The 19,094-nt window shown below is 42.8% G+C and overlaps 2 long non-coding RNA genes and 1 pseudogene across 3 annotated transcripts in view; 1 reads left to right on the plus strand and 2 right to left on the minus strand.

The window, feature by feature from the left end:
- Nucleotides 1-2,507, minus strand: part of LOC147575663 (uncharacterized) — a 72,617-nt gene extending 70,110 nt beyond the window's left edge. Inside the window, exon 1 of the long non-coding RNA XR_015242764.1 lies at nt 2,375-2,507. This is a non-coding gene — a long non-coding RNA (uncharacterized LOC147575663). The remainder of the gene's footprint in view (nt 1-2,374) is intronic.
- Nucleotides 2,508-2,824: 317 nt separating this feature from the next.
- LOC147575664 (uncharacterized) lies at nt 2,825-19,050 on the minus strand. 2 transcript variants are annotated; one of them, XR_015242765.1, is made up of 3 exons: nt 18,973-19,050; nt 7,191-7,320; nt 2,825-3,033 (listed from the first exon to the last, which is right to left on the minus strand). It is a non-coding gene; the product is annotated as an uncharacterized LOC147575664 (long non-coding RNA). The 2 variants fall into 2 exon arrangements; XR_015242766.1 differs by lacking the exon at nt 18,973-19,050 and adding an exon at nt 18,282-18,510.
- Nucleotides 13,408-14,146, plus strand: LOC112868349 (ubiquitin-conjugating enzyme E2 C-like; annotated as a pseudogene).
- Nucleotides 19,051-19,094: the final 44 nt, after the last annotated feature.

A 19,094-nucleotide genomic window follows, 5' to 3' on the forward strand; every position in this document is an offset into this window, starting at 1 on the left:
AGCAGCAGGCACGTCCCTCAATGCGGGAACGTAGTAAGTTATGAGATCAAACGGAATGCAGTTGCAGCCACTAGAAAAAACAGAATACTATCAAAATTCAATAGGGATGAATGAATACACAGTCAAGAAGTAGCATATTGTCTAAGGATATTAGCTAAGCATTATTTGAGGTGGCCACCGGAAGAACTGGAACTGAAAACTACTAACAGCGGATGTGACTCTAGGAAGTTGTCCTGGGGATGCGAGAGGAGGCAACAGCTCACTTTATTATTAAATCTTCTGCACAACAACAACAAAAACCCGTGTGCATATCATTTTACTTTTATAAAAGGGAAATGAAATTAAAAACTCTCCGAGTGGAAAAAAACGTATTTGTCTGCAATGAAAGTGATCATAACAGAATTTGCATGATTTATACGCCCCTGAAGTAACTCAACAGCAAGGATGTCCCAGGTGGACTCTTTGCCTTTGAGGTTTTGCCTATTCCCGAAAAAGCTTTTCCATGCTTCTGCGATTTTCTTGGAAAACAGATTATGCAAATTACTTCACACACTTCTGTTGGTACAGCCCCATGGCTGCCACATTGTCTGCTCTGAAACTCTTTAGTCTCTCCAGTCTTCTAGAAGCTACAGATGCCAGTTGGAGAACAGGTGAGCTACACACCCAAGGAGAAGATGAAAAAGACATGCAGCTGAAGAGCGGAACACGAAAGAAGGTCTTTGAAAGTGTCCTGGGCCCACAGTGCCTGCAGAAGACCAGAGGAAGGAAGCTGCTACATCTGGTTAACTGTGAGGCATTATCACAATCCCAGCAGCGCTCATGGTATCACTACCACTTCTAGAGGCTGCTCATCATAGAGGTGTCGCTGCCACGCTTTTACAGGATACGCAAAATACAGATGAGTTAACACGCTAATAACCAGAAAATCATTTTTCGAGTTAACGAGGAGCCAAGCTAGATTTCCCCCTCTTTTAATTAGAACCTGAAGATCTAGTTGCCTAATAGCCAAGGCCATGATAAATACAAGATTCAGAATTGTGGTTAAAGATCAGATGGAGGGGCGCCTGGGTGGCGCAGTCGGTTAAGCGTCCGACTTCAGCCAGGTCACGATCTCACGGTCCGTGAGTTCGAGCCCCGCGTCAGGCTCTGGGCTGATGGCTCAGAGCCTGGAGCCTGTTTCCGATTCTGTGTCTCCCTCTCTCTCTGCCCCTCCCCCGTTCATGCTCTGTCTCTGTCTGTCCCATAAATAAATAAAAACGTTGAAAAAAAAAAAAATTTAAAAAAAAAAAAAAAAAAAAAAATAAAGATCAGATGGAGACTATCCAGATGGAAAAGGGGAAGAAGTCTGATGCCACGATATTGTCGATGCTCCAGTTTCTAAGTTGGGGGGTGGGTCACAGCGTATATTATTATTTCCCTGTGGAATACGTGTATTCTTTTGTGTGTGTCAGATATTAGTAATGCATTTTTAAGGAAAAAAGTATGTTGCCTGAGAAAGAGACATCTATCACATTACTCCACAATATCATTCCGTTTCTTAATGACATTAAGTTATAGCTTCTTTGGGTTTTTGTGTTTGTTTGGTTTTGGTTTTTTATCATTTTTTAGGTTCCTGCACAGACGTTTCAGTACTTCAAGAAAATACCATGAAGAGTGTGGTGGAAGGTACAGGGATTTAGAATCAAACCAACTCAAGTTCAATGCTTGTGGTCTCTAAAACTCTCAAGTTTTCAGCTGCTGATTTTTATTCTTACAGCTACTTCTCCTTTTTCGCCTGTTCACACGCATTGCCCTGACTGTCAACATTTACAATCCTTCCCAGAAAGGCACCTTCTTCCTATAAACTCTAGTCTGGAGAATGGCACGTATCGTGGTCACAACTGACTTCAGAAACAGTCACTTCTGCCACAGGCAATGCCACAATATCTTTCCCATGGGCAACTGCACCCACCCCCACGCTGAATCCTAGATCCTAGAGCCTCAGCGTGGGCTGCCTGAACACTGGACTTCTGCTTGCCCTGCTGGGAGAGGCCAACACACAGGCTTAGGTTGACAGACATTCAAAGACACGACCTGAACATTTAGAAGACTGTCAGTCTAAGAATTCTTGTTAAGCCGGGTGCCTGGGTGGCTCAGTCAGTTGAGCATCCGAGTTCAGCTCAACTCATAATCTTACAGTTTGTGAGTTTGAGCCCCACATGAGGCTCGCTGTTGTCAGCATAGAGCCCACTTCAGATCCTCTGTGCCCTTCTCTCTCTGCCCCTCTGGCCCTTGTGCTCTCTCTAAAATAATTTTTTTTTAATTAAAGAAAAAAGAAGTCTTGTGAAGCCTGTATCATAACTTGTACTAAGAGGTCATAGAGTAAAATACTCACTCAAACTCAGGTGGACACAATCCTTGTTTGAGACTGTTTCCAAAGACGGACACCAAGTCCTTCCATGCCTGTGGACCTCTATCACTCCTCCATCAACACGTGGAATGTTTCCTCCTCCCGAATCTGAGCAGGCTCTGCAATTTGCCTTAACCAACAGAACATGGCAGAGGTAAGCTGGTGATAGCTCTGGGCCTGATCCATAAGATGTCTAGTAGCTTCTACTTTCACTCTTGCAACATGGAGCCTCCACATAAAGGGGCCCAGCTACTGTGGTGGAGAGACCACATGGTTGGAGAGACCCAGAGAGATGGGAGGGGGAAGGGGTGGAGGGAGGAGGACTGGTCAGTCCCCAGCTGTTCCAGCCATCCCAGCCAAGGCAAGTAAATCTGTCCTCGTTTCCTAGGGCTGCTATAACAAACTATTACAAACTGGGTGGCTTAAAACAATAGAAAATTTATTCACTCATACTTCTGGAGGCTACAAGTCCAAAATCAAGGTGTGTAGGCAGGGCTGGTTCCTTCTGCAGGTTCTGAGGGAGAGTGTGTTCCTTGCTTCTTCCAGCTTCTGGTGGTTCCCAACAATTCTTGGTGTTTCTGGGCTTACAGTGACGTCACTCTAGTATCTGTCTCTTGTTACATGGTGTTCTTCCTTTTTTCTCCCTGTCAGGATGCCGGTCATGTTGAATTAGGGCCCATTCTACCCCAGCATGATTTCATCTTAGCTAATCACATCTGCAAAGACCCCTTTCCAAATAACATCACATTCTGAGGTTCTGGGTAAATGTGAAATTTGGGAGATACTTTTCAGCTTTGCACAGAAACCGTCTTGAACATTCCTGCCCCACTTAAGCCTCCAAACCACTGCAGCTGCATGACAGACTCTGAGAGAGATGAGTAGAATCACCCAAATTACTTCTTTGGCCTCCCCAAATTGCAAAATCATAAGCAAATGGACAAATGCTGTTACAAGTCAAGTCAATTTGGGGATGGTCTATTATGGAGATAACCAAACCAGTCCCTTTGAAACCGTCGAAGAGGTGATTTTAACAACCATTGACATAATTACTAATAAAATGCTGTTTATGTGTGACTAGAACTACTAGTAAAAGGATGAGAACACTGGGGTTTTTACAAAAAGCTATTGTAACTTTCATGAGATGTCTTACATAGGATTTCATTCCATTGTTTTTCTTCACCCAAGAATTTCTCAGAGGCAATTTCCTGTTTCAAATGAGGTGGGGGGGGGGGACATGGGGTGGGGGTGTTTTATGCCTCAAAATGTCTGTAAAATGCTGAGTAACATGGAAGGAATGTGAAAGTCTCTGAGCCAGAGAAGAGAGTTTCTTCTTGTGAAGGACAGTGGATTTTACTATATTTGACCCCAGAAAGAAAAAGGAAGGGAATCCATCGTGTTACAGTTGATGTCCTATTCAGAAAAGATTAGAAGGTGAACAGACTTAAGGTATGAAAAGATAAATGAAGTCTTACTCTGACCAGGTGTTCAGTAATTCAACCCTCACCTAACTTACACAGATAAGTTCAAGTCTCCAATCTTCTGAAAGCCTGGGATCAAACCGGAAGAAGGAAATGATAGGCTGCCAATTTTCCATAACATCCTCCCAAAACTATGCAGGATGCAACAGCGAATGTTAGTCTCTTGTGACCCTCAAAGCGGCAAGGGCTGACATAAAACTGTTGCGTAAGAAAATATAATTATTATGGGAGGAAATTCTCCAAAAAGGGGACGGATCATGACTATCATTGCCTAATGGGAAAATAATAGAAATCTTCACATAAAGATAAGGACAAAGGAGATGCAAATTTAAGTCGCAAGGGAGTCTTTTTCACTTACTAACCATGAACATTAGGTAGGTTCCCTGTGCCATTTACCATTTTAGATTCCTCATAGGGAAAAGGGGGATAATAATGCCGCACTTTTCCTCAAAAGGTCATTGTGAAAAACACGGAATTGTAAATGTGAAAGCACTTCGAACACTCCACAAATACATGACAAAGATAAAGGTTAATTATTACTGTCCAGTATATATTTAAGCACATTTGTGGGGAAAAACATTTTCTGCAGTGCCACTTTCAGACATGGCTGATTAAAAGGAATTTCTAAAGAAACTTGTGGAACGGAGGTGGTGATGGCAGCCATGGTCTCATCAACAGGACGTATTCCATCAACATTATTTCCCACTTCACTTCAACCCTGTCCAGGGATTCCAGAATTTTCTTCTGTAAAATCCTGTATCCTCTGCTCTCATGTATTTGCAATGATAATTATTTGCAATAGGTGAGCTTCCCGTTAACGTCCTCCAAGAAAACCACCCTTCTGGAATCTCCACACCAGATTCAGCTGTCACCTCCTATTTACTGTCAAGTTAAATGCAGACCATTGCCAAGATGAAGCTGGTGTCTGGAGCATATGTTTTCTCCTTAGGGTTTTGATTACCAGCCAGTTTGGCATCTTAGGAGATGATGGGAAGAGAGAAGATTGAATTTATTGCTCTATGCCATCACCCAGTCTTTTGACATTTGGATTTCCAAGCAAGTTCTAAAAGAAACTAATTGTTAAGTCTTGCTAACTATGCATCAGACAACTGACAAAAATTATGTCATTTTTACAAATAGCTTCTAATATTGATAACATCATTGTCTCCACTTATAAATAAGAAAACTGAAGGTCAAAGGTCTTCAATAACTTACCTAAGGCCACGCAGTGGAATTGGAACATGCACCTAGGTGGTTTAACTCCAGAAGTTAAACTCTTACTATTATGCAATACTCTGCTTGGAATCCTCACATCAGAAACAGAGAACTGATGGCGAAGCTTACACACTCCTACACTTAGTGGCAGCTGCCGTGCTATAGGTGAACACACAGGCTGTGGCATGTCTGTGTCCTTTTGGTAGCAATTTAGGCATCCGGGATCTACTTCTTGTGGTTATGATATAGATGAGTTCTTCTTCTTTTTTTGGTAACCAAATTCAAACTATATGTCCTTTCATATTCAAGCGAATGATTTTTTTCAGTGATAGCTACAATAAAAGTCTAAATTCCTAAGGATGACGTTCAAGACTCTGCAAGCTGGACCTCTCTTGCTTCCTGTCTCACCTCTTCTACTCTTTCCTCTTTTGCACAAAGCACTAGGCAAACCATATTAAGGATCACAACCTGTGGGTCCCATGTCTATTTATTTTCTTATGATGCATTTTTCATGTAGAATGGCTTTCCCATCTAGGATGAGTGCTTGTCAATATTTCAAAAACCCTAGTACAAACTAAAATATTAAATTTCTTGGCTTTTGGCCAAAAATGCTAATTCAGTAGGAGAGTACGGAGTATCTCATCTGATTAGAAATTCTGATTACAGTAATGTATGGCTTTTGCTATCAAGTTGAGAAGTGAAGTATCTCTTGATAAATGTAAATTTATCTATAATGACAAAATCGTTGTAAAAACATGGGACAGGGAAAGAGACAGGCAATAAAAGTACCCCTCGGTGATAGAAAGTTTAGGAACCAATTGACCTACAGTGGTCTTTATTCTAGCACTTTTTCTTGTTGAAATCCATCTTCTATAAATGTTTCTTCCTCTATGAAGTCTCTCTCCGGGTTATCTGGGAGAAGCAATCCCTCCTTGCTTTTTGATCCTATGACACAGTATATATGCTGTTCTCATAGTAACTTACCTCTGTATTTTCGTGGCTCTAAAAGAGTTATCAAGTATAATCTGCATCATTATCCTCTATACCACAAAGAATGAAAAAGCCACTATCAACTAAACTATGACACGCCATCTTGATTTCCAAAGTACAAAAAAAGCGTGTTACAGAATTAATAGATACAGTATCATGAGTAATTTGCATTTCATTTCCCTTACTGGATCATTAAGAGGGAGCTACTATGTCTTGTTCATTTCTATTTCCCCAGGACCTTACACTATGCCTCATGCGTGGTATACACTCAATATGTGTGTGTTACATTGAATTGTTAGCTCATAGGGGCGCCTGGGTGGCGCAGTCAGTTAAGCGTCCGACTTCAGCCAGGTCACGATCTCGCGGTCCGTGAGTTCGAGCCCCGCGTCGGGCTCTGGGCTGATGGCTCGGAGCCTGGAGCCTGCTTCCGATTCTGTGTCTCCCTCTCTCTCTGCCCCTCCCCCATTCATGCTCTGTCTCTCTCTGTCCCAAAAATAAATACATGTTGAAAAAAAAAATTTGAATTGTTAGCTCATCATATAGGTGTCCTAAAAGACTCCCAAATCTAAGTGGCACACTAAGGCTCTTAGTGAAATTTCAGGCCCTGTCTCCACCTTTTGCATACACTTGTGGATCAGTCTTATTTATAAATCAGACAATAAACAAGAGAGCATGTGATCCTAAGAGATTCCTCATCTACATACCAGTTAGAAGTAAACATTTTCACTAAAACATTATTTGTTAGATCTCTACTGAGCCTTCTATTCAGTCTATTTGGAGTGCTATGTGGAAAATTTCATATTTGCAACTCTTGAACAATTTACTTTTGAAATTAGGTAAAGAGAGGGAAAAGAAGAAAAGAGAAGGGAGAGAAGGAAAAATCTACTCAAAACTGAAGTCTCTTGTCTTTTTCCCTTGAAGATACCTCAGTCTTAGTGAACCAAAGGACGTTTAAGGAGCTGGATAGGTGGATGGTTGATGGGTGACAGATCAGTCAGTTATGACTACAATAATGCTACACTCAAAATGACACCAAAACGTCAGTGCTACATAACAATACACATTTATTTAATTCGCATGGTTCGCCTGGGTGTTCTGCCGACCTGGGCTGGACTTACCCACGTATCTGCAGGTCAGCTGGGAGTCAGCCGGTATAGGCCGGGCTGAGCTGGGATAGCTAGACTGGAGTGGCTTTCTTCCACACGCCTCTCATCTTCTTGGGACCAGAGATGTGTTCTTCTCATGGAACTTGGCACAGCACACAAAAACAAGCAGAAACATATTTGGCTTCTTTAGACCTCGGCTCAGAGCCGCATCCTGTCACTTTTACCATATTCTGTGGGCCAAAGCAAGTGATACATCCAAACTAAAGTCAAGAGGCAGGGAGATATACCCTCCCTCTTGAGAAAGGGACTTGCAAATTCACACATCCAAGGGCTTACTTACAGGACGGGGTGAAGAACTAGGGGTCAGTGATGCAATTCTACCACGTGTAGTAAGAATGGCATCCTACACATAAATACTGAGTTTACAAAGAATAATCACAAATACTTTCTCATTTAATTTCACAACTAGACCAAAAGGGCAAAGCAGATGTAACTATTGCTACTTTACTAAAGATAAAAGGGAAACTCAGAGAATTTAAGTAACTTGTCCCAGATATATACTGTTAAATGATTGATACAGAATTAAATCAGAATTATCAAGTACATTAAGCTGATACGGCAAGTGGTTCAGATAGAATTCAAACCATGCTCAATAGCTGCTTGTGGATTACCACATACAATTCCATCGTAGGCCAAGGCTGGTATGTTTCAGGAAAGGGCTAGGTCAATTTAGAAGAAAAACAATATTGAGCTTTATCTTCAGGAACAATCAACCACACCCGAAGTTTCTAGTGAGTACGCTCTGGCTGATTTCCAGACTACGTTTATAAACAAGAATTGCTGCTTGTTTTCACACAAATACATTAATTTGTGAAGGGATTGGGCTAAGAGTACAAAGAATGATGAAAATCCAAATTGGGAGCAGCACTGAAATGCAAACAGCATCACACACTGATAAACTGCTTATGGATTTTCTGTCTTCGACTGATTGGAAAAAAAAAAAACTATTTTGAGGTGATGAACTGTAACATGTTGGAAGTAATTGGTTTAGTAAGGAAAAGGGTGTTAATTTAGAAATATCAATACTACTACCCTCCTGGTGGATTATATATAGACAGAACAAAATCAGAGCTGCCCAATGATCTGATAGTTTATTGTTTCATTTACCACCGTGTATGTCCCAGAGTTGGCACTCAGAATAAATGGGCTTTTGCATTTTCCAGAAACACAAGCGATTTGCTACCTACTCCCTGCCATTTATATACAGAGGGAGAAAGCATGAAAGTCAAGGTCACCTAACGAAACAGGGATTGGGAGTAGAAGACACAAGGCGAATTGAAATTTCCAATAATCATATCAATAACACTTAGTCAACCTAACCTTCAGAAGAAAGCTTCCCTGAGGTTCTCCAGTTAGTTCTACCCAAGGAGAGGACCACTGTCATTTGATCTCAGAGACTCCTATGTTGTTCTTTTGTTACATTATGTAAATTGAAAGTATTTATTAATGGACTATCTTTATCTCGCATGTTGCATCCTAGACTGTAAGCCTTATGAGAGGAGATCAGTAAGTTTCTGGTTCACCTTTTTTTTTTTTTTTTTTTAACCCCTTGTACCTCCCTACAGCACATTGTCTGTGACCCAAAACAGAGGCGTATAAGAGAGAGCTCGGCTGGGGAGGGGGGCATAAGAGAAAGGTTAGGGGGAGGGCTATAGAGAGAGCTGGGGGGGGGGCGCTGTGCTCTTGATTAGCTGCCCCAACCCCCTTCCCAATGGCTTCTTGAGAATGAAATCAAAATCCTTAACATAACCCACAAGGCACTGGGTAGTCATGCCCCTTCCTACCTCTTTTTTTCTGTCTCTTGACTTCTTACTTTCAAGCTCCAGATTCATGGTCCTTCACTGTACTTGTTATAGCTCCTTGAATACATTGCAACCCCCCCGTCCCAGGGCAACTGTGCACATCTCCCTTTCTGCCCTGAATTCTGAGCACACCCCTGTCCCCTCTTAAATAACCTGTCTCTCAGCTGTAAGTCAACCATCATTATTGACTTCTCAGACCAGGTCAGGCTTCCCATCAGAGTCTCTCATAGAACCCATACTGTTGTTCTCCTTGGTAACCCAAACCACAGTTGTTATTTTTCATTTGTTTGTGCGATTATTTGATTACTATGTTCCCTCTAGACTGTAAGCTTCATGAAGGCAGGAACTGTGATGATTTTTGCTTACCATACAATACCCAGGATCTTTGCTCTTCACCAAATATCTAGGGCTTAACCCTGTGCCTGGCTTTTGGTCCGAACTCAAAAATATTTATTAAAATGAATCAATCAATAAAAGAAACACATACACATCTTTTACGTCTCTTTTCTCTCTTCCTTAGGGATGAGCACCTAGAGGCAACAGACCTGGTTCTCAAAATAACTTCTGTTGGTATATCAATAAATTTGAATTCAAGTGACCTTGGTTTTAGCCAAGTCCTAACGAATTGTCCATGGCTTCTCTGCTAATACATGGCAAGAATTTTAACTCACTACAGGCCACCTCTTTGCAATCTTTCAATATATAAAAAGGCACAGAAATATCTATCTCCTTAGAGAGAGAGAGAGAGAGAGAGACTTCTTTCAAGGTATCACTTCTTACTATCAAACCAATCATTAATGAGCTTTCTAACTCAGACACTTATCACAGTTTATCACTTGTATTTTAAAACTCAGTCTATACCCACCCTGCCACATATGGTCACAGCTTGTTTGCAAAGAATGCTGATCATGCTTTCAAACAAAACTGTTCCCATATGCTGTGATTCATCCCCCCTTCCTGCCTTTGCTTCATTTGTTTTAGAATTGGAGTTTAATTTTGAAAGGGTTGCTGTGACAGGAAGTGACTGGGGGAGGGAGAATTGGAAGAGGCAGATAGATGCGCTGAATGGTGCTTATTAAACCCACAGCCGGGATCAGACTGTTGGATTGGGAAAACCCCTTAAAGGAATACCAAATTCCCACCGAAGCCCTTCCTTCCAGTTTAAACCAGGGGAATGAGGAGGACACAGAAATGGGGGGAAGGCCTTCCTTTCTACAATGCATGGTAGTCCCATTTACATTATGACTGAATCCAACATATGGTTCAGCTGCTGACCAGAGTGACATCTGGAAAAGTGGAAGCATTACCATCTCCAGAGAATATTAATGAAACCAAGGAATGAGGTGGGTGACTGCTTATTACAACTCAGTGCAAGAACTTTTTTTTTTTTTTTTAAATTTTTTTTTTCAACGTTTATTTATTTTTGGGACAGAGAGAGACAGAGCATGAACGGGGGAGGGGCAGAGAGAGAGGGAGACACAGAATCGGAAACAGGCTCCAGGCTCTGAGCCATCAGCCCAGAGCCTGACGTGGGGCTCGAACTCACGGACCGCGAGATCGTGACCTGGCTGAAGTCGGACGCTTAACCGACTGCGCCACCCAGGCGCCCCAGTGCAAGAACTTTTAATGAAGTAAAATGTGATGTAAAACTAACTGAGCATTCTTGGATAATTCATTCCTTCAGTAAATACTATTCAGTATCCATTATGCATCATAGCCCTTTCTAGGTATCGGGGATACAATGCTGGTAGAAAAAAAAAAAAAAATCCAGACAGATACCCCTGCCCTCACAGAGCTCACATTTTAATGGGGGAGGGTGAAGAATTAAACAACTAAACAAGAATAGGTATGTCAGACTTTGATATGGTTGTGGATGAAGTAAGAAAGGAAAAGCATACAATGTGAGGGTGAGGTTGGATGGCTGGTATTTTTAAAAGAGTGGACAGAGAAGGTCTCATCTATCAAGTGAAGAAGTAAGCCAGGTGGCTATGGGAGGCAGGAGGTCAATCTAAGTAGATGGAAGAGCAAGTGCAAGAGTCCTGAGGCAGGGACACACTTTGTATGCTCAAGGAACATCAAGGAAGCTAATGGTATGAAAGTGGAATGTCAGAGAGAAAGTCAGACAGGTAAAAAGGGACCAAGTTCAATAGAGCTCTGTAAGTTGATTATGAAAACAGTATATTGTACTCTGAGAAGGGAAACAATGGAAGGGTTTCAAAAGATGAATTACATTTTTAAAGGTACACTGTGGCTGCTGTGAGGAGATTAGACCACAGTGAGTGGGACAATGGTAGAAGCAGAGTGGTCAGTGAGACAGGAGGCTACTGGAATAATCCAGACACTCTGTGGCACTCTGCAACATGGCTGTCAGAGAGGAAGTGGTAAACTGGTTTTGGTGGCTGCTGTAACAAATTATCACACACCTGGGTGTTCGAGACAACAGAAACTTCCTCTGTCGCAGTTCTGGAGTCCAGAAGACCAAAGTCAGTATCACTGGACCACAAGCCAGGTGTTAGCAAGGCTGTGTGTTCTCTAGACTCCACTTCTTGCCTCTGAGCGCTTCTGGTAGCTGTGCCATTCCTTGACTTGTGGCCACATCTTTCCAATCTTCCAGGCTGACATCTTCTCACCTCTCTCTTCTCCATCTTCATATCCCCCTTCTCCTCTGGGGGAGATCCCAAATCTCCCTCTGCCTCCCCCTTAAGGATACATGTGATTGTATTTAGGTCTCATGTGGATGATCTCCCCATTTCAAGATCATTAATTTTATCAATGCTCCAGACCCCCTTTTTAAAGCCATTTTGGGTAATATTCACAGAGTCTAGGGGTTCGGGTATGAATCTTTTGGAAGGGGGGGCTTCTACAGTAGAAGTAGTAAGTCATGGATATTTCTTGAAGGAAGAGCCAATGGGATTTTCTGATCAATCACTTGTTGGGTGGGACAGAGAGGAGTAAAGTACAATCCCGAGATTTTTAGCCAGAGCACCAGAGGAAGATTCTGGAAAGAACAGGTCTCAGGAAAGCAGATTAGGAGCTCATTTTTCTTATATGTTAGGTTTGAAACATCTATTAAATATCTAAGTGGTGGCTTGAGGAGGGAGTTAGACATAAATCTGGATTCCAGAGAAGGCCAGACAGGGATTAGAAATTTGTGAATCATCAGAGTATGTGTGGAATTAAAGCCACAAGACAAAGTGAGATTACCTAGCACGTGCTTTTGAACTGTGCCCTCTTGGCCAAACAGAAGTATATTCCAGAATCTTTTTTCTTGTATGGTTCCATATTAAGACTGACCAAAAAAGAGATGTGCATGAATCTGGGAGGCGGGAGTGAAGCAGCCACCATTACTCCCTGACGGTGTTTGAATAGATGCGGACAGAGACAGACACTTAGGCACTGGTGGCTCCAGCTCTTCTCTCCCCTCTCATCCAGCTCCTCTTCCCAACTGGTGGCCCTCTTGGCCAACAGTGGCCCCGAGCCCACCACCAGACTCAGAGGCAACGGCCTTCCCTAGACTTCTCCATCTCTCTGCTGTAGTCCCACAGTAGCAGGTGGATGTGCCTCTGGGAGTCCCAACTCTGTCCGTCACCCCAGTGCTTCCTACTCAGGAATTCTGCTCAGATCTCTTCCTGCCCCATGTCAGACCTTCCTTCCCAATGGTATAAGGTCTTATCCCAACAATAAATCCCAATTCCATTGTGGTTCTGCTTCTCTGGTTAAACCCTGACTACCCATATATCTGGGGAGTTAATCCAGACAAGGAAAAGTCTAAGAACTGAGCCCTGGGGCTCTCCAAAGTTTGGAAATCAGAGACAAAAGGAGGCATCAGTGAAGGAAACTAAGCAGGACTGGCCACTGTAGCACCTGACATTTATACAATGGGGACGGGAACGGAGGGGGTTCTTAAAGAGAAGGAATATAATATTATAAATAAAAATTAAATATAAAAATAAATATACATTTAGAATGGGAAAAGAGGTTACATCAAATTACAATTTTTAAAGGCTGGAAAATACAATGAATCACATTTTAAATTATTTCACTGTTAATATACCCCTATAATACTTCTACCTGTACATTTTTTGGCTGCTTACTTTTTGATCAGCCTTTCATATTACAATTATTTTATACTGTTACTTTCTACAGAGAAAATAGAAAAATAATCATTCTTCCTTCTAGGATGACTGATCTCAGTTTTTAAATTATTTTTAGTTTGTATGCATAAAATGCATAAAATCTGTGTATTCACAAACAGGCTTCTTTGGTGTTTGTAATCCTGTTAGAAGTCTGGGCTCCACAAAAAGAGAACCTTCTAAATCTGGGCTGTAGTCGTGCTGAGTTTACATCTCCCTGCTGGTGCCACCTGGATGGCTTCCCAGAACTGAGACCCAGCCACTGCCAGTGTCGCCACCACCCACAACTTTGCTGAGCCCAGTGGGGTCACCACCCGGGGCCCCGTGGGCAAGACGCTACAGCAGGAGGTGATGACCCTCATGACGTCGGGTGACAAAGGGATTTCTGCCCTCCCTGAATCAGACAACCTTTTCAAATGGTTGGGGACCATTCACGGGGCAGTTGACACAGTATATGAAGACCTGAGGTATAAGCTCTGCCTGGAGTCTGCCAGTGGCTATCCTTACGATGCACCCATGGTCAAGTTCCTCACGCCCTGCTACCACCCAGTGTGGACACCCAGGGTAGCATCTGCCTGGACATCCTGATAGACCACCCTGCTGTCCATCGAGAGCCTGCTGGGAAAAGCCAACACCGAGAGCCCTTTGAACACCCGTGCTGCCAAGCTCTGGAAAGACCCTACAGCCTTTAAGAAATTCCTGCAAGAGTGGCACCTGGGTGGCTCAGCTGGTTAAGCAGCAGGCTCCTGACTTTGGTTCAGGTCACAATCTCATCGCTCAAGTTCGAGCCCCATGTTGGGCTCTGTGCTGACAGCAATGGAGTCTGCTTGGGATTCTCTCTCTCTTCCCCTCCCTTGCTCATGTGCTCTGTTTCTCTCTCTCTCTCTCAAAATAAATAAACTTCAAAAAAAATTTTTTAAAGAAATACCTGCAAGAAACCTACTCAAAGCAGGTCTCTAGCCAAGAACCCTGACTCTCTAGCCTCTCTCCTTGTATTGTCTTTTTATTTCCTCTGTAGATAGTCTGTCCTTTCCTTCATTTCTGTCTAGGACTCTGTATCTTAAGCTGTGCTGTCATTTTTGAAATTAAGTCTCTGGTTGAGTCCTTGTGTTGAATATATTAAACAAATAGGTTTTTTTTTTTTAATAAAAAAACAATCTTCTAAATTTGATTTCAAACAATCCTTATGTTTAAAAAGATTTAAAATATACAGTACATGTATAATTGCGTTCTCTTATATTCCTGATAAGAGAGAACTTCCAATTTTAATAAGGTATCAAAGAATCAAATATTACAAAAAGAGAATATGATTTTACCCATCTGATGAAAAGGAGGATTTTGCACCGACTGCTTCTCAAACCTTCTCTTTGACTCTCATGTACTGGTGCTCTGTGCCAGGGGACAGACACATTAATATCATGATTTGACTTCTGAACAACACCTGTGCGTCTTGATGCCCGTTAAGTCAGCACGTTAGGCAGCGGGGGTATTTTTCAAAGCCATGCCTGCCCCAGAGGGATAGAGAGAACTCTACTAGACACAAAAGAAACTACAAAAGAACACAAATGTATCCCACTAAACCCCAACTAAAGCTATCTCCAACTCGACTTGCCCTAAGCCCCATCTCCAAAGGGCTTGCGGCCATTCTGCAAGGGAAAATTCGAACTTTCTAACCTGGAAACTTTCAAACATACACACAAGTAGACAGAATAGTGCAATCAATTCCCTATAGTCTCGGTAGGTCAGCCAAAGCAGACCTTCTGGGATGCCCCGTGAGCTAATTTGCTCAGTCAACTTAAATGGCACACTGTGGCGGGGCACCAAGGCCCAGCGCCTGTCAATCTTTGTTCGGTAGATCACCCATTTCGGACACGAATGCCTGACTCCGAGAGAGGGAAAATACCCAGGTTCCAAATCAGGCCATATAAATCTTAGTTTTGTCATTTATTTCCTGAAACATTGTCACCTGCAATACTGAGAAATTTCACTGTGTGTGAGTAGAGGTGAGTAAGAAAGTCATTCACTGTATGAAAAGTTCTGTAGAGAACTTCTCTCTACCAAATGCCCAGACTCTTGTCAACCACCAGCAGGTGGGCCCAGAGGCCAGACCCTGCAGCTATGGATGAACCAGTGTGTGCCCCTAAGGTGAGAACAGAAAGAAGCAAGGCCTCGGATGACCATATGGCTACCTAAGGCCCCAGCTACTCATCTAACAGAAAAACCTCCAGGTCATCTTAACTCACGTCTCTCCCCAAGTCCTGGCTTCTGCCAAATTCTGACCGTTTTTCCTTCACGTTTCTCAATCCGCCCTACTCCTCTCCCTGTTCTTTTGCAGAGGCAGGGTTGTTCAAAGAAAATGTGTGATATGGTTAAAACAAATAGCCAGACATGTTGGGATGAGCATTGGGTGTTGTATGGAAACCAATTTGACAATAAATTTCACATTAAAAAACAACACAAAACAAATAGCCAGACAGACTCAGAAAAGCCTCAGAACAGTCAGAGCCTGGAGAGGGAGGAGAGAGGAAGAGGAAGACAGTGTGAATCTTGCCTTGGATTGTGGGAACAGCAGGTGCTAAGGATGGGGAGAACTGAGCTGGTGGATGGATGGCTATGATCTCCGTTGGCTTGTCTGCACCAGGACCATGTGACTGGCAGGGAAAGGGAAAGTCTCAGAGACTCAAATTCCCTGCTCTGTCCATAACCACAGTTCACATCTGTTACAGTCAAGACAGTGTCTTCGCCTCTTCCCTGCCGGGCCTTATGCTGGGTTTCCCAGGGGTATGACCAGGAGCCTACCAAACACTTCCAGGTCCTTTATGGAGCACCCCGGATAACCTTGCTACCCTGGAGTCTACCCAGACCTGTCTCCTTCCCTCACAAACCTAGCTCCCCGGCATCACTCTCCCATCTCAGAACATTTCTCCAAATTTACCTTTTTTTTTTTTTGAGAGAGAGAGAGAGAGAGAGAGAGAGCACGTGCATGTGCACACGTGAGCAAAGGCTACAGGCAGAGGGAAAGAGACAGAATACTAAGCAGGCTCCACACCCAGTGAGGAGGCCGACTTGGGGCTCAATCCCATGACCCTGGGATCATGAATGGAGCCAAAACCAAGACTCTGAAGCTTATCCAACTAAACCACCCAGGCACCCCCAAAGTTTCCCTTCCTGACCAAAACTTGACTGCCCAGCCCAACTCCCCACATCTCCTGCCATCCGTCATCAATCTCAAATTCATGCAGGAAGTCTTTTGCCCACAGATTGAACCAGGACATTCTGTTGCTCTGACATTGTCACTTGCCCAAAGAAAGTGCCTTCCCCTAGCCTCGTATGACACCTCCCACACACGGGCCATTAGCATTCTCAAAGAGCAACACAAAGAAGTGGCTTTGCCGTTTCACAGCAGAAAGTGGAAGATCAGATCCATGAAGTCTGTCCCAATATGAGATTAAATGTGGAAATAACCTTGACATTCAGAAACAGAGTTTTTGCCCAAAACTTGGCTTTGAAAGACAGCTGAGCCACTGAGGGGGTCACAAAGACTCAGCAGGACTGAAGACAGGTATTTGTTAGTTTTCAATCAGCATTTGGAAATTGTGGCACTATACAATTTTCTCTAGTATTTTTTCTTATAACAGTAACACTGCAGTAAAATTATGATAGAAAATTGAAAAATGTGAAATAGCTTATAAAAGAAAACGAAACCAGCTCTGATCCCACGAAATGGAAATAACTGCTATTACTGTTTTAGTGTATTGCCTGCATGTGTTTTTCTACTCATACGTAATACATTATTACAGCTTATTTACATACATATAGCACGAATTCCTTATTAACATAAATAGCTTGAATTATATCTTATGAGTATATTCTGCATCCCTGAGAATGCTAAAGAACAGTGTTACATGTCATTATGTAAATACTTAACTTTTTAAATGAGTTCATTGATACCTGACTACTCCTATAGAAAGTTTATGGCATTCTCAGATCAACAGAGCAGTGATCTACAGAGTATGGCTAAGCAGCTGTATGACCTTGGGCAAGTTTCTTAAATCTTGTGTGCCTCAGTTTCCTCCATTTAAAATGAGGATAATGGGGGCGCCTGGGTGGCTCAGTCGGCTAAGCATCCGACTCGATTTTGGCTCAGGCCATGATCTCACGGTTCGTGAGATTGAGCCCCGCCCTGGACTCTACACGGACAGCACAGAGCCTGCTTGGGATTTTCTCTTACTCCCTCTCAATCTCCCTCTCTCTCTGCCCCTCCCCCACCCACGCTCGCTCTCTCAAAATAAATAAATAAACTTAAAAAATATAAAACAAAATGAGGATAATAATAGTTTCTACTTTGAAAACCTCATGCAGCCATTAAAGGGGAAATAGTGTGTTAAGTGCTTAGACTAGTGTCTGACATGCAGTATTAAATACAGCTGAATTCTCCTTCATCATCTCTTTATTACTCCAATACTTCTTAATGAGCGAGTACATTTATAAGAAATCACATAACTATTCAAAGTTTGGTAAGAGTTATGGTTGACCAGCGCCTTATTCGAGGTTTGAGTGACTTGGAAGCTGAACAGCAAACATTTCCCAAAGGCCAGATAGTGTAAGTGGTGAGAGATGAGTTTTGGATGAAGACAAATAAAGGTTTAATCCTTGATAATTGTGATCAGGATTGCTGCAATTAGTACAAAGGGCCAGTAATGGTTCTCAGAGCTTTGTTTATGTTAGCTCATTTAAGCCTCACAACAGCCTGAAGATACGGGTATTATTATTAGCAGGACACTGAAGCATGTGAGGTTATGAAATTTACAGCCAGGCCACAGGCTAATAAAAGGCACAGCGAGGATTTGAACTCAGATGACCTTAGTCTAGAGCCTCTGCTTTGAAACACCGCTACAGTAGTCCCTCCTTAGCCATAAGGGGTCGTTTCCAAGGCCCCCAGGATGCCTGAAACCACGGACGGTACTGAACCCTCTATGTACCACATTTTTTCCCCTAAACATAACAACCTGGGATAAAGTCTAATTTCTAAATTAGGCGCAGTAAGAGATTAACAACAATAATAATAAAATAAAACAATTATAACAGCATACTGTAATAAAAGGTACCTGAATGTGGTCTCTCTCTCTCTCTCTCTCAAAATCTTATTGTACAGTTGACCCTTGAAAAACATAGGTTTAGGGGCGCCTGGATGGCTCAGTCGGTAAAGCGATTGACTTCAGGTCATGATTTCAAGTTTGTGAGTTCAAGCCCCAGTTCCGGCTCAGTGCTGACAGCTTGGAGCCTAGAGCCTGCTTCGGATTCTTTGTTTCCCTCTGTCTCTGCCCCTGCCCTGCTCGCACTCTGTGTTTATGTGTCTGTCTCAAGAAGAAATAAACAGGAGAGAGGAAGGAAGGAAGGAAGGAAGGAAGGAAGGAAGGAAGGAAGGAAGGGAGGAAGGGAGGAAGGGAGGGAGGGAGGGAGGGAGGGAGGGAGGGAGGAAGGAAAACACAGGTTTGAACTTACAGGGTCAAACTTCTACGCGGGTTTTATTTTTTATTATTACAGTATAATACTGTCCATGTACTCTCTCTTCCTTACGACTTAACATTTCCTTTCTCTAGCTTGCTTGCTTATACAAATACAGTATGTAATACATATACAAAACATGTGTTCACCGACTGTGTTCTCGGTAAGGCTTCCGGTCAACAGCAGTCTATTAGGAGTTATATTGGGGGAGGTCAAAAGTTACAGGTGGATTTTTTACTGCGCTGTTCGGCACCTCTGACCCCCGTGTTGTTCAAGGTCGTCTGGACTCACCTTTCTTCTTGCGACAACGCGAGATGATAAAGCGCTGGCCAGAGGGATGAGTGAGGAGAATGACGTCACAGCGTGACTTAGCGCCGGACTATCATCTACGTTCTGACGCTGCGTCAGAGGCG

The sequence above is a fragment of the Puma concolor genome, chromosome D3, assembly GCF_028749965.1.
Source record: "Puma concolor isolate L17-30 chromosome D3, mPumCon1.1.hap2, whole genome shotgun sequence".
Taxonomy (NCBI): domain Eukaryota; kingdom Metazoa; phylum Chordata; class Mammalia; order Carnivora; family Felidae; genus Puma; species Puma concolor.